The following is a 25,978-nucleotide window of genomic DNA, read 5'->3' on the forward strand; positions in this document are numbered from 1 at the left end:
CCCTAGTCCCTTGATTCTACTGGTCAGGATAAGTAAGCATCATAATTTTTATCTCCGTCCAGCTCCTCAACTCCAAAATGATTCCTGTAGAAGAGAATGATTTCTCTTAATATCTTGTAACACTTGTAGGTGGTCACCGGGCAGAGAAGCAGCAAAAGGATAGCACCAAGCCTTCCAGCAATTTCAACTCTGTACATCAGCTCCTGTTTATGAAGAAGAACCCTGGCATGCTTCTGTCCATTTCCATTTTCAACATAGCAGGAGTAATTGCCCAAATTATCTTCTACTGAGTCTACAATTAATGGGAGGGAAACTTCTTGTTCCGCAAGATGCTCCTTCAGAATCCTTTTTTTTTTTTTTTAAGATTTATTTATTTATTTAATTCCCCTCCCTTCACCGGTTGTCTGTTCTCGGTGTCTATTTGCTGTGTCTTGTTTCTTTGTCCGCTTCTGTTGTCATCAGCGTCAGCAGCACGGGAAGTGTGGGCGGTGCCATTCCTGGGCAGGCTGCACTTTCTTTTCACGCTCGGCGGCTCTCCTCACGGGCGCAGTCCTTGCGCATGGGGCTCCCCTACGCGGGGGACACCCTTGCGTGGCACGGCACTCCTTGCGTGCATAAGCACTGCGCATGGGCCAGCTCCACACTGGTCAAGGAGGCCCAGGGTTTGAACCGCGGGCCTCCCATGTGGTAGACGGACGCCCTAACCACTGGGCCAAGTCCGTTTCCCTTTCAGAATTCTTATGTGCTTTAAAATTTGTGCTTCAGATTTGGCTATGGAATGATGCTATCTTAGTTAAATTCCATCATGCCCTTTTCTTCTTCATTTCTAGGGAGGAAGCTTGTCTTTATATATGCTAATGAAGTTGCAGTTAATTATCTCTCTTAGTAGGACAATCACAAGGTCATAATAAAGAGGAGAGAGAGAGACCTTGAAGAAAAGTTTACAAATTGCTTTCTCTTTCAGAAGAAATATGAAGTCCTCATTTACTTTTTTTTTTAAATTGAAGTGTTATCACTCATACATAAACAATAAGTGTACAGTTATAGTTGTGAACTTACAAAACATATATAACATACAGGGCTCTCGTACCTTACCTTACCACCAATACCTTGCATTGTTGTTAAACATTTTTAACTAACGATTAAAGAGCATTGTCAGGGAAGTGGATTTGGCCCAACGGATAGAGCGCCCACGTACCACGTGGGAGGTTCAGGGTTCAAACCCAGGGCCTCCTGACCTGTGTGATGAGCTGGCCCACACGCAGTGCAAAGAGTACACCCTGTAAGGAGAGCTGCCCCGTGCGAAAACAGTGCAGCCTGCCCGGGAGTGGCACCACACACACGGAGAGCTGACGCAACAAAAAGAGACACAGATTCCCGGTGCCACCGACAAGAATACAAGCGAATACAGTGAATGGAGACAGAGAGCAGACAACTGGCAGGGGAAGAGTGGGGAAGGGGAGAGAAATAAATAAAAAATAAATCTTAAAAAAAAAAATGAAGAGTATTGTCAAAGGATTTCCCCCAACCCACCATATTATTATTTTATATCATTTATATGTGAACATACATAACAATATATGTATAGTAGAAGTTATGAACTTACAAAGCAAGCATGCATAACATCATACAGGGGTCCCATACATCAACCCTCCGCCAACACCTTGCATTGTTGTGAGACGTTTGTTAAAAATTATGACAGAATATTGTCAAAGTCTTACTACTAGTTATAGTCCTTCTCTTACATTTGGTATATTTTTCCCCCAACCCACTCTGTTATTATTTTTTAAATATATATTTTTATTACAGAAATTATAAACCTATAAAACAATCATGCACATGTGAAGAATTCCCAAACAACACCCCTCTATCAACACACCACACTATAGTGGTACATTTGTTACAGATAAGAAAAAATCATCTGATTGCTACCATGTCCATCATGTACATTTGGCACACATTTTCCATACTGCCCCATTATCAGAACAGTATGTCTTTGGCATAGATGCAAGAATATAGCTAGGTAATATGATTTAAAGTCTAGAGATGAGGGTTTGCTTTTCCTTGTTTCTGGCTATTTAAGACCCTTTATCCTTCCAAATAAATTTGATAATTGTGTTTTCAATTTAAAAAAATGCTGGTAGAATTTTTATGGGGGTTGCATTGAATTTATATATCAATTTGAGTAGAATTGACGTCTTAATGATATTTAGTCTTCTAATCCATGAGCATGGAGTGTTCTTCCAGTTATTTAGGACTTTTTGATTTCTTTTAATATTGTGTTACAGTTTTCTGAATACAAGTGCTTTACGTCATTGGTTAAGTTTATTCCTATTTGAGTTTTATCTGTCATATTTTATTTTTACCATTCTTTTGACACTTTTAATTATTTTTATTGATATAATCATCATTTCTAGGCTCTCTTCCAGGCCTCTCTCTCCTTTCTTTTCTTTTCAGACTCTAGCACACCCTTTAGCATTTCCTGAAAATCTGGTCTCTTGCCTAGAAATTCTCTCAGTTTCTGTTTATCTGTGAATATTCTAATCTCTTCCTCATTTTTGAAAGACAGTCTTGCCGATATAAGATTCTTGACTGGAAGTTTTTCTCTTGTAGTATCTTAAATATATCAGACCACTGTCTTCTTGCCTCCATGGTTTCTGGTGAGAAATCAGCACTTAATCTTATTGGGTATCCCTTGTATGTTATGCATTGCTTTTCTCTTGCTGTTCTTAGAATTCTTTCTTTGTCTTTGGCATTTGATATTCTGATTAGTATGTGTCTTGGAGTTGGTCTTTTTGGATTTTTTCAGATGGGCGTACGTTGTGCTTCTTGGACATGGATATCTATGTCCCTTAGTAGGCCTGGAAAATTTTCTACCATATTTTTTCAAATATTCCTTCTGTCCCTTTTTCCTTCTCCTTCTGGAACACCCATGACACACATGTTTGCATGTCTTTTGCTGTCATTTAGTTCCCTGAGACCTTGTTCAGTTTTTTCCATTCTTTTCTTCATCTCTTCTTTTGTATGTTCACTTTCAGAGGCCAGTTCTTCAAGCTCACCAATCCTTTCTTCTGCCTCCTCAAATCTGTTAGTATATGATTATAATGTTTTTAAAATTTCATTTATTGTGCCTTTCATTCCCATAAGATCTGCTATTTAATGTCTTCTTAATATCTTTAATCTCTTTAGCCATCTCATTGAATTTGTTAAGGATATTTGTTTGAGCATCTATGATTAGTTGTCTCTACTCCTTTATGTCATCTGGAGGCTTATCTTGTTCCTTTAACTGGGCGATATCTTCCTGTTTCTTGGTGTGGATTGTAATTTTTTGTTGGTGTCTTGGCATCTGGCTTACTCGAGTATTTCTTCTAGGTGCAGTTTTCTCTTTAGCTACCTGCCCTTTCTCCCTTGCTGGTTGTGCTGTATGAGCCAAGGATGTAGTTGGTGCTATAAGCTGTGGAAGCTTAAGCTACCCTCATTGCCCCAGTGACTGATGAAGCTTCTCCCAACTTTCTCCTTTGACAGGGATAGGGACAGAATCACAGCTATGTAGAATAATTCAAGTCATGCAGTCCTGGACTGCAGTTGCCCAGACAGACCAATGAAGCTTCACAGCCCTTCCCCGCTGCCTGGTGTGGGGATGGAGCAGCACGTGTGGACAGCAGTCTATGCAGTGGGGGTCCAAGGTGTCCGCACTTGCCCCAGTAGACTTCCGATTATTCAGTCTGTGTCAGCCAAAGGCATCTGCAGTTACATGAATAGGCTGCTGTAGGGTCCACCTGCCTCCTCCCTGCCAGAGGTGGGGCTGAAACCTAGGCTAGGGCTGCAGGCCGATCTGGATGAAAGAAACTGTTTCCTACTGTCATTGTGATTTTCAGACAGCCCGGCTTCCCCCCATGCTGGGGGCAGAGTCACAATGGCAGCCACCAGCCTCTTTCCCACTTGAACAGATTCATACCCTAGCTATTCCTAGGGTTATTCCTTAGCCAGCCGAGTCTACTAATCAGTAGCCGAAATCAGTGACCAGCTGTCTCCTCCTCCCTTGTTTTTGGGAATTGGAGCTTCCAATTCTAGCCACAAAATAGCTCCTGGGGTGGCTTGCACTGCCAAAGTAGTATAATCACTGGTCTCCACGGTGTGGCCGGTAATTTCCTGGAGAGGTTGGTGCAGGTCCCCCAAGCTTCCTCCCTGCCGGTGGTGGGGTTGGAACTTAGGCAAGAGCTGCAATCTGACCTGGATGGAAAGAAGCCAATCCCTACCAGGATTTTCAGTCCGCCGCACTTCCCCTCGTGCTAGGTGTGGAGTTACGATGGCAGCTACTGGCCTCTTTCTGACTTGGACAGGCTCAAACTTTAGCTCTTCTCAGGATTATACTTTAGCCTGCTGAATTTACTCATCAGTAGCTGAAGTTGGTGTCCAACCATCTCCTCTTCCCCCTTTTTGTGAAATGGAGCTTCCAATTCCAGCAGCGGAACAGCTTCCGAGGCAGCTTGTGCCTCCAGTGGAGGATGGGCACCGGCCTCCATGGTGTGGAGCACTCTACTTACAAATCTTCTCTGCAGATGGGCAGTCTCCTTCCATTTCTTCAAGAATGTTGCAGGATGATGCTCTTCTGGTCTCCTGGAGCCCCCATACAGGTGCTTCAGCTAGCTCCAGATATCGCTGAGTGTTTGCTAACTGCCCTGTAGCAGGAGCTGACTCTAGGAGCTCCTTACTCTGCTGCCACCATGCTGGATGTCCCTCATTTATTTTTCTCCCTCCTCCCCTTCCCCCTCCCCCTCCTACGGTTTTTTGCTTTCTGTGTCCTTTGCTGTGTGATCTTCTGTATCTATTTCTTTTTTTTTTTTAGATTTTATTTTTTATTTATTTCTCCTCCCCGCCCCAGTTTTCTGCTCTCTCTGTCCATTCACTGTGTGTTCTTCTGTGACCACTTCTAACCTTATCAGCGGCACCGGGAATCTGTGTTTCTTTTTTTTGTTGCGTCTTGCTGTGTCAGCTGTGTGTGTCACTGCACTTTCTTTCATGCTGGGCGGCTCTCCTTACGGGGCATGCTCCTTGTGCATGGGGCTCCCCTACACGGGGAACAGCCCTGTGTGGCATGACACTCCTTGCACGTATCAGCTCACATGGGCCAGCTCCACACGGGTCAAGGAGGCCCGGGGTTGGAACCGTGGACCTCCCATATTGTAGGTGGATGCCCTGTCCATTGGGCCAAGTCCGCTTCCCTGTATCTATTTCTCTTTTTGTCTTCTCTTCTTTCTTCTCTAGGATTCTCTGGGATTTGATCCTGGGGACCTCTGATGTGGAGAGAGTTTCCCTGTCAATTGCGCCATCTCAGTTCCTAGTCTCTGCTGCGCTTCACCTTGACCCTCCCCTTCATCTCTCTTTTGTTGCATCATCATCTTGCTGCGTGACTCACTTGCGTAGGCACTCGGCTTGCTATGCAGGCACTGGCTTGCCATATGGGTACTCGGCTCACCACGCAGCTCTCTGCTTGCCACATGGGTGCTCATGCGGGCATGGTTCACACAGGTACTCGGCTTGCCACATGGGCACTCGGCTTACCACATGGGCATTCGACTCGCTGCGTGGGCACCCACACAGGTACCCAGTTCGCTGCATGGGCACTTGGCTCACTGTATGTCACTTGGCTCACCACGCAGGCACTTGGCTTGCCATGCAGGCACTGGCTTACCGTGCAGACACACTTCCTCATCTTCTTTTTCACCAGGAGGCCCCAGGGTTCAAACCCAGGTCCTCCCATATGGTAGGCAGAGGCCTTATCACTTGACCCGCATCCGCTTCCCCCTCATTTTGCTTTTATACCAACTTAACTTCTGTAGTATACCCAGATAATGAACCTATATCCCTACACCCCCCACCTTTATGTATTTGTTGTTCACAAATTACATGTTTAAACATTGAGTCCAAAACCACCGATTTCTCATTATATTTTATGTATTTGACTTTTAGATCTTGTAGGAAGTAAAAGTGGAGTTACAAACAGAAAATATGATAGTACTGGCATTTACATTTTCCTTTGGTATTATCCTCACCAGAGATGTTTGATTCTTCATGTGGCTTTGATCTATTGTCTACTATCCTTTCCTTTCAACCTGCAGAACTCTGTTTAGCATCCCTTGTATGTTTGGCTTTCATTTACTGGAAATGTCTTAATCTCACCCTCATTTTTGAAAGACACTTTTGCCTGGATAGAGAATTCTTGGTTGACAGTTTTTTTCTTTCAGCACTTTAAGTATATCATCCCACTGCCTTCTTGCATTATAGTTTCCAGTGGAAATCAGCTCTTAATCTTATTGAAGCTTCCTTATGTGTGACATGTTGCTCCTCTCTTGCACTCTCAGAGTTCTCTATTTGGCATTTGACAGTTTGATCATAATATTACATGGCATGGGTCTATTTGGGTTTATACTGTATGAAGTTCTTTGAACATCCTGGATATATATATTCATGTCTTTCATTATATTTGGAAAGCTTTCAGCCATTATTTTTTATTACATATTCTCTCTGCCTCTTTATCTCTTTCTTCTCCTTCTGGGTCTCCCACAATATATATTTTGGTACACTGGATGTGGTCCCACAGGGTCCTCAGGCTCTATTCATTCTTCTTCATTCTTTCATCTTTCTGCTCCTCAGCCTGTTTGATTTCAGTTATATTCAAGTTCTCTGATTCTTTCTTCTGCCCTCTCCAATCTGCTAATTAAACCCTCTGGGGAATTTTTTATTTATGTTACCTTGGTCTGCAGCTCTGTTTAGTTCCTATTCATAATTTCCATCTCCCTATTGATACTCTCTTGGTGTTTATCTGTTGTTTTCCTGATTTCCTTTAGTTCTTTGCCCATGTTTTCCTTTAGCAATTTGAGCACATTTAGGACCATTTTTTATTTTTTTAAGTCTTTGATATGTCCTAGGTGTGGTCCTCCTCATCGATGGTTTCTAATGATTTAACCTCTTTGCCTGTGCCATTGTTTCCTATTTCTTTGTATGTTTTGTGACCTTTTATTGAAACCTGAACATTTTGATATTTTAATGTGTTATTCCTGGAATTTAGACTCCGAGGCATCTCTTCTTAAGCTTGTATACAGCTAGTGTTATGACAGAATTTTCCTTGATTACCATGAGCTGAGAAAACAAAAGAAGAAGGGAAAGAAGAAAGCACCTTTCCCAGTCTTTGCAGATTTGCCTGTGTAAGTGATGTCTTTCAGGGCCTCTCCATACAATGAGTTTAGAGGACACTTCCAGGCCAAAGCACAGAGGCCTCCCTGATCCTTTCTGCACATGCATCTTTTCGTGGGCATGTGTGTTGCTCTAGGAATTTGCCTGTTTGCATGGTTCTGAACAGTTTCCTCATGGTCCTAAACACTGTACTTTATGTCCTGTAGTCAGCAGTCCCTTGCCCCAGGTAGCATGACTTTGACTCCTGTCACACAGTGTTCTGTGGAAGAGTTGTGTGAGCTGCCTCCTACGTTCAGGGAAGTTCTGGGACAGTGAGTCCCTCAGGCCCCCACCAGAGGGATTGGGCCAGACATACGTGCTCCCAGTATGTGCATGAGGTTTACTTTGCTCCCTCCACAACCCGGAGCAGGCATCTGCACTGGGAGGGTGAACCAGCTACACAGCAGGCTGTTGAGGGGTGTTGAGGGGCCAGCCACAGCATCCTGAGATCTTACCACTTTTTCTTGATTCAGTGCTTGCTTTGTTACTGCAGTCCTTTAACTGTTTTTTAGAGTTTTGAGAAAGATGTTTCTGCCAGTTTTTGCTGGTTGTTCAAAGCTTCTTTGGGAGGACAGAGCCCTGAAACTTTCCTACCATCTTTCAAAGGTTTTGTTGTTGTGGTGGTAGTGGTTTGTGTTTTAGAAGATACCAGGAATTGAACCTGGGACTTTGTACATGGGAAGCAGGTGCTCAACCACTGAGCTACACCTGCTCCCCAGTTTTGTTTTTTTAATAAAATTTTATTGAATTATACCTTTTATACATGGACATACATAAACAATAAGTGTAGAGTAAAAGTTGTGAACTTACAAAACAAACACGTATATCATCATTCAGGGATCCTGTACAACCCCTGACTTGCATTGTTGTAAAACATTTGTTAAAAACTATGGTGTATTTTCCCCCAACCCACCTGATTATTAATACCCTGTATTAGTATTATATATTACTGTTCATGAGAGAGCATTCTCATAGTTGTCCTTCTAACCACAGTCCTCCTTCCACCACTGGAAGCCCTGAGTTATACATTCCCATGCCTTGTACAATCATTTCAAAGTGTACGTTTAGTCACTCTCATTTTCATCACAGAGTTTTGATGTCCTCACCTCAGACAACTTTAGAACTTTTCATTACTCCAAAAGGAAAAATCCTATAACCCCTTTGTGATGGTTAGGCTAATGTGTCAACTTGGTCAGGTGATTGTGCCCAGTTGTTTGGTCGAGCAAGCATGGGATAATTGTAATACAATGATATTTATGGACTTTAATCATCAGTGAGTTGATTGCATAGATAGCTGAGTATATCTGCAATCAACCAAGGAGATTGCTGTCAGTAATGAGTGACGTTTTATCCAATCAGTTGAATGCCTTAAAAGGGGAAGTGATTTCAGCATTCAGAGAGAAATTTTCCACCTTTAGATAGCCATGGTCTCCTGGGAAATCACCAAGGACCTTCATCAGAGCCTCTGGTTTGCAACCTGCCTGCAGTACTTGGACTTGTGCATCCCCACAGTCACATAACAAAAATCTCATACTATTTACAGATTTCTCCTGTTGATTCTGTTTCTCTAAAGAACCCTTTTACTACAGCTTGGTACCAGGAGTGGTTCTTGAGAAACAGAATCATTTTTTTTTTTTTTTTTTTTTTTTAATATGGAACGCTTCACGAATTTGCGTGTCATCCTTGCAGAGGGGCCATGCTAATCTTCTCTGTATCAAAGAAACAGAATCTTAATCGTGTGATTTCTGAAATGGTTCTGGGAGTTTTGAAATTGGCTCTTTACTCTAATTGGACTCAAAGGTACTAATGACTCCCTTTCCAGTAATCAAGAGGCCACTAACAATCCATGTTGTGAGTTGGCTGTGGAGATACACAAAATATCACCACTGGATTCCCCTACTTTCATAGTTACAAGAGGCAAGCATCTGGGTGAGAGTGTTTTCAACACCTTAACAGGGTTTTGTGGACTCAAATGGTACAATGATGTTGGCTGGCTCCTCCTAGATACTCTGGATACAGGAACAAAAGAAAGAGATGAGCTAAAGCCTTCAAATTTGCAACTTAAATGCCATATGAAAATTTCTATGAGTGCTCTGAAAGAAAATCTTGTTTCATGTGGCCACAGACTTGGGATCTCTGAAAACCAGACTCAGAATCTCATTGTACATGTAGCAGAGTTTCAAAGGAAACTGAAATCTCAAACCTCATAGGATGAGATGTCTGCTTTTAAAGTGAAGGCATTGATTGGAAAGGAGTGGAACTCTGAGGATTGGAATGTAGACATATGGGTGGATGATGATATTGATGGGGACATTGGAACCCTAAATTCTGCTGAGACTTTGCCAGATAAACTTGTGATGGCCTGCCCCAGGGAGTCTGAACCTCCTCCCAGCACTGAGGTGGGTACCAGCCATCCTCCAGCTGCATTGCCCAATTTCCACCCTGCTCTGAGGAATTTGCCTTCCAACTCCTGCCTGAAGAGATTAATCCTGACTCAGCAGATGAAAATATGAAGGAATGCCCTGAGGTCAATAGCTTGCAAGGCATTTCTTTTCTTTTTATTTAATTAAATCATTTTAATTCCTTTTTTAAAAAAAACTAGCTTATAGCTAATATAGCTAACATACTCAATGGTGACAGTCTAAATCTTTTCTATCTAAGATCAGGAACAAGGTAAGGTTGTCCACTCTGTCACCTTTTTTTTTTTTAAGATTTACTTATTTATTTACTCCCCCCCCCCCCCCCCATTGTCTGCTTTCTGTGTCCATTTGCTGTGTGTCCTTCTGTGTCTGCTTGTATTCTCATTAGGTGGCTCCGGAAACCAATCCTGGGACCTTCTGGAATGAGAGAGAGGCAGTCATTCTCTTGCGCCACCTCAGCTCCCTGATCTGCTGTGTCTCTTATTGTCTCTCCTCTGTGTCTCTTTTTGTTGTATCATCTTGCTGCACCAGCTCTCCATGTAGGCCAGCACTCCTGCCCAGGGCACCAATCCTGCGCGGGGCAGAACTCCTGCACAGGGTAGCACTCCTGTGTGGGGCAGCACCCCTGCGTAGGGCAGCACTCCTGCACAGGGCAGTACTCTGCGCAGGCCAGCACTCTGGGTGGGCCAGCTTGCCTTCACCAGGAGGCCCTGGACATCAAACTCTGGATCTCCTGTATGGTAGATGGGAGCCCAGTTGCTTGAACCACATCCACTTCCCTCACCATTTATTTTTAACATTGTACTAGAGGTGTGAGTCAATGCAATAAGGCAAGAAAAAATTAAAAGGCATATAGATTTCAAAGGAACAAATAAATTTGTCATTAGATGACATGATTTTGAACCTATAAAATCCTTAGACATCTACAAAAAAAAGCTACTAGGACTAATAAGTGAATTTTGCAAGGACACAGGAAGCAAAGCCAAAGTAGAAAAACTAATTGTATTTCTGTATGCTAGCAGAGAAAAATTGAAAAATGAAATTTAGAAAAGCGACTCATTTATAGTAGCATCAAATTTAATGAATGGTGTGCAAGACCTGTACAATGAAAACTACAAAATATTGTTGAGGTAAATCAAAGAAAACTTAAACAAATAGAAAAATATACCATGTGCATTGGATTGTAAAACTCAAAATTAATTTGATGACAGTTCACTCCAAATTGAACTACAGATTTCATGCAATTCCAGCCTATATCCTAGCAGGTTTTTTGAAATTGACAGGCTTATGTAGAAAGCCAAAGTACTTGGAATAGCCCAAACAATTTATAAAAATAAGAGCAAGGATGGAGGACTTAGCATTATCCGATTTCAGGGCTTATTATGAAGGTATTATAATTAAGATAGTATGGTATTAATTTTATATTGAGTACCAGAATAGAATAGAGAAATCCAGAAAAAGATCCACTTTTCAAAAATGTGCCAAGGCAATCCAGTGCAGAAAGCACAGTCTTTTAAACAAATGGCACAGAATCAACTATATATCCATAATGGGGGAAAAAATTAATCTCAGGCCTTAACTCATACCATACACAAAAATTAAGTTGAAATGGACCATAGACCTAAAGAGCTAAATTATAAAACTTTTTGAAGAAAACCTGTGAAAAAAAAATTTGGCATTGGGTCAGGTGAAGATTTCTTAAACAGGACCCAATAATATGAAAAACTTTTGCTCTTTAAAACAGTTAAGAAAATCAAGAGGCAAGCCATAGCCTGGGAGAAATATTTCCAACACATGTTTATCAAAGGGTTTATACCCAAAATATATAAACAACACTTAAAAACTAAATCATAAAACAATGCTTTTTAAAAAATGCACAAGGACTTGGAAGTACTGGCTCGAGCACTGAGACAAGAACCAGATATAAAAGGCATTCAAATTGGAAGGGAAGAAGTCAAAATTTCATTATTTGCAGATGACATGATCCTATATATAGAAAACCCTGAGAGATCTACAACAAAGCTCCTAGAACTCATAAATGAGTTTAGCAAAGTCGCAGGTTATAAGATCAATGCGCAAAAATCAGTAGCATTTCTATACACCAATAATGAGCAAGATCAGGAGGAAATCAAGAAACAAATACCATTCACAATAGTAAATAAAAAAATCAAATACTTAGGAATAAATTTAACTAAAGAGGTAAAAAACTTATACATCGAGAACTATACAAGATTGTTCAAGGAAATCAAAGAAGACCTAAATAAATGGAAGAATATTCCCTGTTCATGGATAGGAAGACTGAATATTATTAAGATGTCTATCCTACCAAAACTGATCTACACATTCAATGCAATCCCAATAAAAATCAACACAGCCTTCTTTAAGGAACTAGAAAAACTAACTATGAAATTTATTTGGAATAAAAAGAGGCCCCGAATAGCCAAAGACATATTGAAAAAGAAAAACGAAATAGGAGGAATCACACTTCCTGACTTCAAAACATACTACAAAGCTACAGTAGTGAAAACAGCATGGTACTGGCATAAGGAGAGACACACAGACCAATGGAATCGAATTGAAAGTTCAGATATAGAACCTCATGTATATAGCCATATAATATTCGATAAAGCCACCAAACCCTCTCAACTGGGAGAGAATGGCCTATTCAACAAATGGTGCCTGGAGAACTGGATAGCCATATGTAGAAGAATGAAAGAGGATTACCATCTCACACCTTATACAAAGATCAACTCAAGATGGATCAAAGACCTAAATATAAGAGCCAAGACCATAAAGACCTTAGAAAGCAGTGTAGGGAAACATCTACAGGACCTTGTAATAGGAAATGGCTTCATGAATATCACACCAAAAGCACGAGCAGCAAAAGAACAAATAGATAAATGGGACTACCTCAAAATTAAAGCCTTCTGCACCTCAAAGGAGTTTGTCAAGAAAGTAAAAAGGGAACACACACAATGGGAGAAAATATTTGGCAACCATATATCTGATAAGAGACTTATAACTTGCATATATAAAGAACTCATAGATCTCGAAAACAAAAAGATAAACAACCCATTTAAAAAATGGGAAAAAGATTTAAACAGACACTTCTCCAAAGAAGAAATACAAATGGCTAAAAAGCACATGAAAAAATGCTCCAAATCCCTAGCTATCAGGGAAATGCAAATCAAAACTACAATGAGATACCATCTTACTCCCATAAGATTGGCAGCCATGAAAAAAACAGTAGAATACAAATGCTGGAGAGGATGTGAAGAAAGGGGAACACTCATCCATTGCTGGTGGGAATGCAGAAGGATCCAACCATTCTGGAGGACAGTTTGGCAGTTTCTCAAAAAATTATCCATAGATTTGCCATATGACCCAGCAATACCACTGCTGGGTATATACCCATCAGATCTGAAAACAAGGACACAAACCGATATATGTACACCAATGTTCATAGCAGCATTGTTCACCATCGCCAAAAGTTGGAATCAATCCAAAAGTCCATCAACAGATGAGTGGATCAATAAAATGTGGTATATACACACAATGGAATACTACTCAGCTGTAAGAACCAATACACTACAATCGCACGTGATAACATGGATGAACCTTGAGAATCTTATGTTAAGTGAAGCAACCCAGGCATTGAAGGACAAATACTATATGACCTCAATGATATGAAATAAGTTAACTGCCTCAGAGAGCTAGAGTCTGGATTACTGGAAATCGGGGGGTGGAGGAAGGATGTGAGTTAATGTCTGTAGGGGTGGAATCTGTGATGAGCTGGGGGTAAGTATGAGCACAAAGAAGGGACAAAATGGGGGCAAGGGGTTACCTTCGGGTGGGGCTTTCTGGGTTTGAGGGGGGCTGGGGATGGGAAGAGGGGTAATATGGTCCAAGAAATAGGTGGGAGGGAGGGGCAACATACAAACATGGGAGAGTGCCAGAAGTTCATTGAGAACTAAATGTTGAGTAAAACGTATCAAAGTATAAGTAGGAGGGTTACCTGGTTAGGACGCTCAGGGGGTATGGTCTGATGCGGGACGGACTCCGGAGGGAATAGCTGAAGGCTCATTTTGCCAAGGTGGGTTCTACCATTGGGTGGGGTGGACCCATATCCTGGGGAAGACTAATGCCGTCGGATAGAGAGAACTGTATCTCTCGTGAGAAAGGACGGCTCCCAGGGCATTAGATTGGCAGGCGTTGTGGGCCCTAAGGGGAGGGGAAAATGGACGTGCAATGGATGGAACAAAGGTAAATAAGGGGGCAAAAGAGGAGTTATGAGAGAGTACACGAGGATGAATATAAAACAGCTAATATTACACCAAAAACATATAGGGGACGACAGACTAATAATGAAAACCATAAGACAAAACATAGGATAACTAAAAAATTTAGAAAACTGTACAACCTAAAGTATGGACCACATAGTAAGCACAAATGTTACCTTGTTTGAAAACTATAGTTTCGGAATCTGTACATCAGTTTCAGGAAATATGATATGAATAAGTTAAAAGATTATTGCTGTGGAAGGGAAAAGGTTTTATGGTGGATCTAGGGAAATACTGTATATTGTATATATGAATTTTGGTGATCTAAGACTCTTCTGAAGCTGGCATTATGTTGGGATTCACTTTACGGGAAGTTTTGGATCACAGAGTGGTTCAACAATGGCAGCGGAGGAATACTGATATGGGATGTTATTGACAGGATATATATGGTTGACAGGGAGTTATACAGGGCATATGCCCAGGGTATATGGTAATGTCTATATATACTCATAGTGGAAACAATTAAAAACAACAGCTGGGGGGGTACTGGGCTCCTGGCCGGGGGGTCACTGTTGTGGGCCCTGGGAGAGCAGCGGCAATCCTCCAGGTGCAACGGCAAGAACCAGGAAGGAAGGAGGGCCCAACAGTGGGCTCTTGATACTAATGGCTACACTTTTGAGCCTATGCACCTGCAATAAGAACAAGGCCTAGAGTAGCATTGTGCCTGGGGGTTTCCTCCTGACAGCCTTCATGTTACTCAAATGTGGCCACTCTCACAGCCAAACTCAGCGTGTAGATGTGATGCATTCCCCCCAGCGTGGGACATGACACCCGGGGATGAGCCTCCCTGGCACCGAGGGATCACTACCACATACCAGCTGAAGAAGCAACTAGAAAATGACCTTGAATCAAAGATTCAATGCGGAACAGCAGAATATACCTGTCTACATATAATAACATGACTTCGGGAAGCGGTTTGACCTAATGTAAGGGGGAAATGGAAAGGAGAAATGAGATTATAAGGCTGTGAGTCTCTAAAAAAGAGTCTGGAGGTTGTCAGAAGGAATACCCCTATGTACAACTGAACAGAGTCTAAGAGACAGATAAGGTAGATACAACCCCAGGTATTGGTTCTTTTGAGGGATAAAGAGACCCACGGGTTCTATGGTCATGGCAGAAGGGGTTCACTGCCATGACAGATGGCCCTTCTTTGGAGCTGGTGTTTCTGCGTGATGGAAATGGACTCAGAGGGGATCTCTTTTCACAAGACTTGCATGCTACTTTATTGGAATTGTAGTTGGTGCTGGGTTTAAGATATATGTAGGGGATTTGAATCTCTGGACTGATAATATGACACCCAGGCCCAGAGCCTCAACAGACTTCAGCTCCTACACTTTGACTTATTGGACTTACTCCACTCAGCTAACATGGAGTTGAAGAAGGTCAACCACCACAACATGGAGCCTAGAGTGTCTACAACTAGAAGCAGGAAGAGTGCATCCAGTACCCATGTGCAATCTAAGCCCTCACTTGACATAGGTGTGCAATGGACACAACCAATCCAATGTCCACAGAGAAAATGTGGAATGGGTGTGGGAACGGTAGCCATGGGGGCTGCTGGGTGTGGGGAACGGGAGGAAGAGATGAGATGTGGAGGCGTTTTCGGGACGTGGAGTTGTCCTGGATAGTGCTTCACGGACAATTACGGGACACTGTAGATCCCCCCAGGGCCCACTGGATGGAACATGAGAGAGTCTGGGCTATGATGTGGACCATTGACTATGGGGTGCAGTGATGCTCAGAGATGAACTTACCAGGTGCAATGGATGTATCACGATGATGGGAGAGAGTGTTGCTGTGGGGGGAGTGGGGGGTGGGGGCGGTGGGGTTGAATGGGACCTCATATATTTTTTTTAATGTAATTTTAAAAAATAATAATAAATAAATATTAAAAAAAAAAAAAATGTACAAGGAAATGGATGTGGCTCAACCAATTGGGCTCCCATCTACCATACAGGAGGTCCAGGGTTTGATGCCCAGGGCCTCCTGGTGAAGACAAGCTGGCCCACAGGGTGAGCTGGCCCATGTGGAGTGCCGGTCCACATGGGAATGCGGCCCCGCACAGGGGTGCTGGCTGACGTAGAGAGCTGGCCCAGCAAGATGGTGCAACAAGAGATACAGAGGAGAGAAAATAAGAATACATAGCCGAACTACAAACTGAGGTGGCGGAAAAGAGTAATGGCCTCTCTCCCACTCTGGAAGGTCTCAGGATTGGTTCCCCAAGTCACTTAATGAGAATACAAGCAGGCATAAAAGAACGCACAGTGAATGTACATAGTGAATGGAATGGGGTGAGGGGAGTGAGAAATAAATCTTTAAAAATAAATAATAAAAAATGTGGGAAGCAGATTTCGCTCAACTGATAGAGCATCTGCCTACCATATGGGAGGTCAAGGGTTCCAACCCAGGGCCTCCTGACCCGTTTGGTGAGCTGGCCCACACTCAATGCTGATGTGCACAAGGAGTGCCATGCCACGTAAGGGTGTCCCCTGCATAGGGGAACCCCACTCGCAAGGAGTGCGCCCCTCAAGGAGAGCCACCCCATGTGAAAAAAGTGCAACCTGCCCAGTAGTGGCACTGCACACACGGAGAGCTGACACAGCACGATGATACAACAAAAAGAGACACAGATTCCTGGTGCCACTGACAAGAATGCAAGTGGACACAGAAGAACACACAGTGAATGGACAGAGCAGACAATTGGGGGGGGGAGAGAAATAAAAATAAATGCACAAAAGGTTTATATAGACAAACATATAAAGATGTTCATGACACTTGTCATCAGTGAAATATAAATTTTTAAAGAAACTAGATACCCACTTAAATGGCAAAAACAAAAAAGAATGATAATACCAAGCATTGGTGAGGGCGCAGAGCTGTAGGAATTCTCAAATATTTCTTTTGGAAATGTAAAAGTATACGGCTACTCTGGAAAACACTTTAACAGTATCTCATAAAGTAAAACCAACTCCTTCCATAAAACCCAGCAATTCCACTGCTAGGTATTTACCTACAGAAAATGAAAACATGTCCACAAAAAATTTTAGGTGAATAGTCATAGTAGCATTGTTCATAATTGCCAAAAAAATGGATACAACCCAAATTTCAATTAACTAGTGAGTGGACCGAAGAAATTGCGGTAATATTATCGTGTGGAATATTATGCTATGGTGATAAAAGAAAAACATTCCTCTCAGTTTACAATCTCACAGCCTTATCGAGTGATTATCAAGCAGCATTCCGTTCAGAAGGCAGAAGGGCGCTCCGCTGAGGGAGTAGAAAGGGAAAGGTCACATAGAGTAAACACAGGAGCAAGTGAGGAAATGCTCTGACTGGCCGACATTGTTTCCATTTTACATAGGGGTGTCACCAGATTTTCTCTACGTTCTGGACCAAGCTACAAAAAATGAATTTTAAGTGCAACCCAGTTCAGTTAGGCCAGTAATTTATTAAAGAACCAAGAGGAGAGAAATGGGAGAAAATAACAGATTATGGGTCCCTGGGTAGAAAGAGGAAAAGGGGCTAAAGAGGGGTAAAAAAGGCTGATTTACAGATTACAAGTCCCCAAGTCTACTTGCATGCTGATCCAGGCAGGGAGAGAAAAGGCAGAAACAGGGCTAGATCAAGGCTCGAACGGGGCAAGGAAAAGAAGGGAAAAAAAGGGTTATTCAGCTTCTGCACTTGCTTTTTTACAAGGCATTTCTAATCCTTCTCCTTACCCACCCCCACCACCCCTCTCTTCCTCATGACCTATTCCTAGACTAAAATCACAACAAGCCCCCAAAGGTGAAGTATGACGTTTGACCCATGAGGAAGCACACTATATTCTAAAAGAACTGCATGAGTTTTCCAATTTAAACAGACAGAAATCAGGGGAATATGTGTGGAAATGGATACTAAGGGTGTTTCCAGAATTTCTCTAGATTCTTGGCTATTTTACAAAAAAATTTAAGAACATACCAGTTTAGTGAGGCCAGTAGTTAATTAAGAAAAAGAAAGAAGAGAAAGAAAATAACGGATTATGGGTCCCAGGTTTATTTACGGGCTGGTCCAGGCAGAGAGAGGGGAAAAGGGCAAAAAAAAAACCTGATTTACAGACTACAAATCCTCATTACAGATTACAAGTGCTCAGGTCTACTTGCATGCTGGTCCAGGCAGGGAGATAAACAGGGCTCATTGAGCTTCCGTGCTTTTTCTTTTTTTGGATTTACTGTTTCTGTTTGTTGTATGCTGGCCTGTTTTTTAGGAGCAACCAGGAACTGAACCTGGGACCTCTCATGTGGGAGGGAGGTGCCTAATTGCTTGAGCCACCTCTGCTCCCTGCCTTGTTTTGTCTCTCATTATGTTTTCCTCCATTTGTCTCTTTTTGTGTCATCTTGTTGTGCCAGACTGTCATGCCAACCCATCGTGTCAGTTTGCTGTCTTGCTTGTATTCTTTAGGAGCCCCAGGAACCAAACCCAGACCTTCCAAGTGGTAGGCAGCTCAGTCACTTGAGCCACATCCTTTCCCCCATGCTTGCTTTTTAAATCATTAATTATTCCGCCCCTTTGCTAATGTCGGGGAGGAATCCCAGTTGTTTGCTATTTTGATTGGTTACACCACCAATCAACTGCCTGAGGGAGCCCAATGACAAGGCCCCTTGAAAATATTTGGGGCTTTTCCTTGATCCTAGACGAAATCCTGTTCTGAATGGGGTTCTTGCAGGGTTCTTCCAGCAGCCATCTTGTGGGGTCTCCATGGCCACGTGTTTCATGGCCGTGTTTTCCTGTCAGGTCCCAGATTTGTATTTTCATTCCCTGATCTAGCGTGCCTCAAGGGTATGGGATAAAGGTGGAAGGGATATAGTTGGGTCAGGCTGAATTTATCGATAGGGGCCCACTAAGCAGAGATTCTGGATTCAACACTGTAGCTTGAGGGGTTAGAAAGGGCCCTAACCATTTGTTCAGGTGGCTTACTGAAACATGGACCAAAAGATGGCCCAGAATGTCTGAGGTTGAGATGCCTGGTTTGCCCTGGTACACAGTAGAAGAGGGAATTCAAAGGCTTAGAGAGATTGGAATGCTAGAATTGATTTACTGTTTGAGACCTGCCCACCAACTCCAGGAATGTCCAGAGGGCACACCTTTAACCAGGACTCTGAGGAATAAATTTGTAAGACTAACTCCATTTTCTCTGAAGAACTCTGTGGTTGCTCTTCTCTGTGGTCCAGCTATTACTGTAGGAACTGCTGTAATGGGACTAGAATCCTTAAATGTTATCAGGCAGTAAAAGTTGAGTACTGGCAGTTAATCGCCAAAGATGAGGTGGGTGTGGCTACCTCAATGAAAGGCAGGCTCAAAGCTCAGTCAGACACACAGAGTTATGGTGTCGACTAAGAGTCATAGGGTACCTAGAAGCGAAATAGATGGATAGTCTACTAAATTCCTACTTGATCTGTAAAAGCAGAAGAATTCTAGTTGAGTGAACAAAACCCTAAGTAGAATTATAGACACAGAGAATCACAGCCTCTTAATCAATTCCCCGATTTGAGACACTTTACAGACCCAGAGCCCCTTGAATGAGGAGGCGGCCAGGTCCCCTTGGGGAAGGATCCTGTTATACTGCCAAAAATTTATACTGTTAATCTTCCTCCTATCTTTTCCCAAGGAGACTTACGCCCTTGTACCAGAGTAACTGTGCAGTGGGGAGAAGGAAATGATCAGATATTTCAGGGATTATTAGACACTGACTCAGAAGTGACATTGATTCCAGGGGACCCAAAATGTCACTGTGATCCACCAGTCAGAGTTGGGGCTTATGGAGGTCAGGTGATTGATAACAGTTTTAACTCAGGTCTGTCCTACAGTAATGTGGTTATTTCCCAATTCCAGAATGTATAATTGGAATAGACATACTCAGTAACTGGCAGAATCCCCACATTGGATCCCTGCCTTGTGGAGTGAGGGCTATTCTGGTAGGAAGGTCAAGTGGAAGCCACTAGACTGCCCCTCCCTTGCAAAATAGTAAATCAAAAGCAATACTGTTTGAAGGAAGTAACTTACGCTTTATGGCCTGGTAACTATAAGGTTCTACCCCAAATAAATACTCTTTATAAAAGAAAAAAAAAAAGCAGTACCGGATTCCTGGAGAGATTATAGCGATTAGTGCCACCATCTGAAGGATGCAGGGGTGGTGATTCCCACCACATCCCCATTCAACTCTCCTGTTTGGCCTGTGCAGAAATCAGATGGATCTTGGAGAATGACAATAGATTAGCATAAACTTAACCAGGTGGTGACTCCAGTTGCAGCTGCTGTCCCAGATGTGGTATCATTGCTTGATCAAATCAACACATCCCCTGGTACCTGGTATGCAGCTGTTGATCTGGCAAATGCTTTTCTCAATTGCCATAAGGACCACCAGAAACAGTTTGCTTTCAGCTGGCAAGGCCAGCAGCATACCTTCACTATCCTTCCTTGGATATATCATCTCTCCAGTCCTATGTCATAATATTATCTGCAGGGACCGTGATCAACTCTCCCTCCCACAAGACATCACACTGGTCCATTATATTGACAATAGCATTTGTGTGAGAGAGGATGGGAGACATAAATCCAACAAAAATACAGGGGCCTTTCACCTTGGTGAAATTTCTAGGTGTCTAGTGGTGTGGGGCATGTTGAGATATCCTTTCTAAAGTGAAGGATAAGCTGTAGCATCTGGCCCCTCCTATGACCAGAAAAGAGGTACAACACTTACTTGGTCTCTTCAGAATTTGGACACAACTCATTCCTCATTTGGGTGTGCTACTTGGCCCATCTAACGAGTGACTAGAAAAGCTACTAGTTTTGATTGGGGAGCAGAACAAGAGGAGGCTCTGCGACAGGTCCAGGCTGCTGTGCAAGTTGCTCTACCACTTGGGCCATATGATCCAGCAGATCCAATAGTGCTGGAAGTTTCAGTGGCAAATAGAGATGCTGTCTGGAGCCTTTGGCAGGTCCCTATAGGAGAATCACAAGACAGTCCCTTAGAATTTTGGAGCAAAGCCCTGCCATCTTCTGCAGATACCTACTCTCCTTTAGAGAAACAGCTTTTGGCCTGCTACTGGGCCTTTGTAGAGACTGAATGCTTAACCATTGGCCACCAAGTTACCTTGAGACCTGAGTTGCCTATCATGAGCTGGATGTTGTCTGACTCACCAAGCCATAAAGTTGGGTGTGCACAGCAGTACTCCATAATAAAGTGGAAGTGGTATATACGAGATAGGGCTTGAGTGGGTCCTGAACGCATAACTAAGTTACACGAGGAAGTAGTCCAAATGCCATGTTACCTTGTCTTTCCCAGCCCACAGCTATGGCCTCTTGGGGAGTTCCTTATAATCAGTTATCTGAGGAAGAGGAAAGTCGAGCCTGGTTTACAGATGGTTTTGCATGATATGCAGGTAATACCCAAAAGTGGACAGCTACAGCACTGCAGTCCCTTTCTGGGATGTCCCTTAAGGACAGTGGTGAAGGCAAATCTTCCCAGTGGGTAGAACTTTTAGCAGTGCACCTAGTTGTTCATTTTGCTTGGGAGAAGGTATGGTAAGAGGTATGTTTGCTCACTGATTCTTAGGCTGTTGCTAATGGCTTGGCTGCATGGTCCAAGATTTGAAAGGAACATGATTGGAAAATTGGTGGCAAAGAGTTCTGGGAAAAGGTATGTGGATAGATTTTTCTGAGTGGGCAAAAAACATGAAAATATTTGTGTGCCATGTTAATGCTCACCAGAGGGTGACTTCAGCAGAGGAAGATTTTAATATACAAATGGATAAGAATACCCACTCTGTGGCTAATGCTCAGCCTCTTTCTCAGGCATTCCTGCATTGCCCAATGGGCTCATGAACAAAGTGGCCTGGAGGAAGGGATGGAGGTTCTGCATGGGCTCAACAACATGAACTTTCCCCCATCAAGGCTGACTTGGCTTCAGCCACTGCTGAGTGCCCAGTCTGCCAGGAGCAGAGACCCACACTTAACCCCTGATATGGGACCATTCCCTGAGACAGCCTGCTGTCTGGTGGCAGGTTGATTACATTGGACCACTTCCATCATGGAAGGGGCAGTGACTTGTTTTAACTGAAATAGACACATACCCCAGATATGGTTTGCATTCCCTGCACGCAGTGCTTTTTCCAAAGCTACCTTCTGTGGACTTACTGAAATGTCATATCAACCACCATGGCATTCCACACAGCATTGCTTCTGATCAAGGAACCCGTTTCACAGCAAATGATATTCAGAAATGGGCATATGCCATGGATTCCGCTGGTCTTACCATGTTCCCCATCATCCTGAAGCACTTGAATTGATAGAACAGTGGAATGGCCTTTTGAAGATTCAATTACAGTGCCAAACTAGGTGGCAATACCTTGCAGGGTGGGGCAGTGTTCTCCAGGAAGGTTCTGTATGCTATAAATCAGCATCCACTCTATGGTGCTGTTTCTCCCATAACCAGGATTCATGGGTCCAGGAATTAGGGTATGGAAATGTGTGTGGCACCACTCACTATTACCTCTAGTGATCCAGTAGTAAAATTTTTGTTTCCTGTCCCTACAACCTTAAGCTCTGCTGGTCTACAGGTTTTAGTTCCCAAAAGAGGAGTGCTTTCACTAGGGAACACAACAATGATCCCATTGAACTGGAAATTAAAGACTACCACCTGGCTATCTTGGGCTTCTCTTCCTCTGAATCAACAGGCAAAGAAGGGAATTACTGTACTGGCTGGGGCGATTGACCCTGACTATCAAGGGGAAGTAGGACGACATCTACATAATGAAGGTAGAGAAGTGTTTGCCTGGAATACAGGAGATCCTCTAGGGCATCTCTTAGTACTGCCATGCCTTGTGATTAAAGTCAATTGAAAATTGCAGCAAACCAATCCAAGGAGGGCTGACCATGGCCCAGAATCTTCAGGAATGAAAGTTTGGGTCATCCCAGACTGAGGTGCTTGCTGAGAGTAACAGGAACATGGACTGGGTAGTGGAAGAAGGTAGTGATAAATATGAACTTCAACCACGTGACCAGTTACAGAAATGAGGACTGTAATGGTCATGAATCTTTTCTTCCTTGTTTTGTTATGAGTATGATTATATACATGGACATAAAATGAATATCTTAGTTTTCTTCCCTAACTTTTTATCATATAACCTAAGTTGTATTAATTCATGTCATAATATTTAAGGATGTCACGTTTAAGAGTGAATATTACCCAAGGACTTGCACCCTACTCTTTAGAGAATGCGTTTCTGATTGTACACAAGACAGTTGAAAATTGTTAGGCCAAAAAAAAAATATATATATATATATATATATATACACACACGTATGTTATTGTTTTTGCTTAGAGACTAAGTATGGTTTAAGGTGATGGTATGGCTGCCAAGTTGACAAGGGGTGGACTGTGATGGTTAGGCTACTGTGTCAACTCAGCCAGGTAATTGTGCCCAGTTGTTTGGTCAAGCAAGCACTGGGCTAATTATAATACAAGGACATTTATGAACTTTGATCATCAGTGAGTTGACTGCATAGTTGGCTGAGTACATCTACAATCAACCAAGGAGGTTGCCTTCGGTGTGAGTGACGTTTTTTCCAATCAGTGGAATGCGTTAGACGAGAATGTGATTTCAGTATTGAGAGAATTTTCCAGCTTTACTTCAGGCAGCCAGCATCTCCTAGGAACTCATTAAGGACCTTCATCAAAGCCTTTGTTTTGCAGCCTGCCTGCGAAATTTGGACTTCTCTGTCCCCACGGTCATGTGAGAGAATTTTATAAAATCTCATAATATTTACACCAAAATCACTATGTGTGTAGAAAAGGTTTAACCTCCCATGCCTGAGACTGCGCTCCTCAGAAAGACCTGCTTGCAAGGTTGGTCCTTGGCTGGCATCTGGGAACTTGGATTTCAGGAGGGTTTCCCACTGTTCTCTGACTGAAGGGTGGTTAACTGTACATGGAATGCTTGTGCAAAAATGTGGTGTATGGGAAGCGAATGTGGCTCAACCAGTTGGGCACCCGCCTACCACATAGGAGATCCTAGGTGTGGGTCCCGGTGTCTCCTAAAAGAAGAAGAGCTAGATGCTGCTTCCCAACACAATGAGCTTGACTCTCCCCGCCACAACAAGCAACAGCCACAAGCCAGCAGACACCATGGGGAGCGAATGTGGGCACTTGCCTCTCGTGTGGGAGGTCCTGAGATTGGTGCCCGGTGCCTCCTAGTGAAGGTGAGCAGACAATAAGCAGACTGATGAGTGAACTACCTGAGGCGAGGGGGGACTAAGTAAAGAAAAATAAAGTACATAAAAATAAATCTTAAAAAAAAGAATGCCCGCTCTCCTTCTAGGAGTCTGAAACTTCGGTAGGTGCTAACGAGACAGAGGATACCTGCTTGACCCCTTAAAAACCCTGGAAAGAGTCTCTACTGATGCTTCCCTGGTAGGCAATACTTCATACGTGCTGTCACAATGGGATGTTTGAGGAATTAAGAGCGTCCTCTGTGGCTTTTATTGGTAGAGAACTCTTGGAATGGTGCGTCTGGTTTCTGAGGACTACAACCTCATGAGTCTTTTTTTTTTTGCTAATTTTGCTTTGTATCCTTTTGTTTTAATAAATCATAGCCATGAATGCAACTATATGCTGGGTTCTATGAGTCCTTCTAGCAAGTTACCTAACCTAGGGGTAGTTTGGGGGATTCCCGACACACCATTGCATTAATTCCTGCTCTTTATTATTTTCTTTTACTTTCTTTGAGTATAATTTGCTCTTCCTTTCCTAACTTCTTAATCTGTATGCTTAGCACCTTGATATTCAGTCTTAATTCTCTTATAATTTGTGCTATTAATGTTATATATTTTCTTCTAAGCATAACTCTAGTTGCATTCCACATTTTGATATGTACTATAGTTTTTATTACCAGTTGAATGTATTTGTTATTTTCTATTGTGAATTATTTTCCAAATATATGAGGATTTTCTAATTATCTTTAGGTTATTGATTTATGCCTAACTGCATTGTGATCAAAGACCATAGTATGATTTCAAGCTTTTGAAATATTTTAAACTTTATGACCAATACGTGATCACTATAGTTTTTAATTTGGGATGGTTTATTTCCACAGCTTATTTTCTTTTTAAAAAAAAAAATTCTTTTTCAGTATGCAACATTTTATTGAAACATTTTATAACACAGAAAGTCTGTCAAAGTGTAAATTTACTGTCTTATACAGGAAGGATGGATCCATTTTCAAAGACTAATCCAAATACGTAAATATGGAGTTTATGTCCTAATTTTTACACAAAAACTGCCCCATACCTGTAAAAATTCATTTTTAACAGTGCAACATATAATTTAATCATGTGATATACTTGGCAGATTTTTCTTACTAAATACAAATAACCTGGTTTTAATGTATGTATATATATTTTATGTATATAGGTATTCCACAATCTGTACAGTTTCTAAACATAAATCTAAAAGGCACAATTGTCTGTACAACATATACAAAAATGGCTGGAGCTGACACAAAACAACAGTAGTTGTTGGTCAAAAGTTCACAATTGTGCAAAGATTAGTCATGTGTCAGAAAAATGTGCTTAAGGGAAGGAGGGTTTTCAAAAAAACCTGGAAGTGTTATTAAAAAGAAAATACATGGGAAATGGACTTGGCCCAGTGGTTAGGGCATCCATCTACCACGTGGGAGGTCGGTGGTTCAAACCCCGGGCCTCCTTGACCCGTGTGGAGCTGGCCCATGCACAGTGCTGATGCGCGCAAGGAGTGCCCTGCCACACAGGGGTGTCCCCCGTGTAGGGGAGCCCCACACGCAAGGAGTGCACCCATAAGGAGAGCCGCCCAGCGCAAAAGAAAGTGCAGCCTGCCCAGGAATGGCGCCGCCCACACTTCCGTGCTGCTGATAACAACAGAAGCGGACAAAGAAACAAGACGCAGCAAATAGACACAGAGAACAGACA

At 42.5% G+C, this 25,978-nt stretch overlaps 1 protein-coding gene and 1 non-coding gene across 13 annotated transcripts in view; one reads left to right on the forward strand and one right to left on the reverse strand.

Moving 5' to 3' along the window:
* Window positions 1-25,978, forward strand: part of SFI1 (SFI1 centrin binding protein) — a 132,600-nt gene that overhangs the window by 21,391 nt on the left and 85,231 nt on the right. The window lies entirely within an intron of this gene.
* On the reverse strand, window positions 8,883-8,987 carry LOC111761163 (U6 spliceosomal RNA). The gene has a single exon (XR_002794602.1). It is a non-coding gene; the product is annotated as a U6 spliceosomal RNA (small nuclear RNA).

Source organism: Dasypus novemcinctus, chromosome 19 (assembly GCF_030445035.2).
Source record: "Dasypus novemcinctus isolate mDasNov1 chromosome 19, mDasNov1.1.hap2, whole genome shotgun sequence".
In the NCBI taxonomy this organism is placed as follows: Eukaryota; Metazoa; Chordata; class Mammalia; order Cingulata; family Dasypodidae; genus Dasypus; species Dasypus novemcinctus.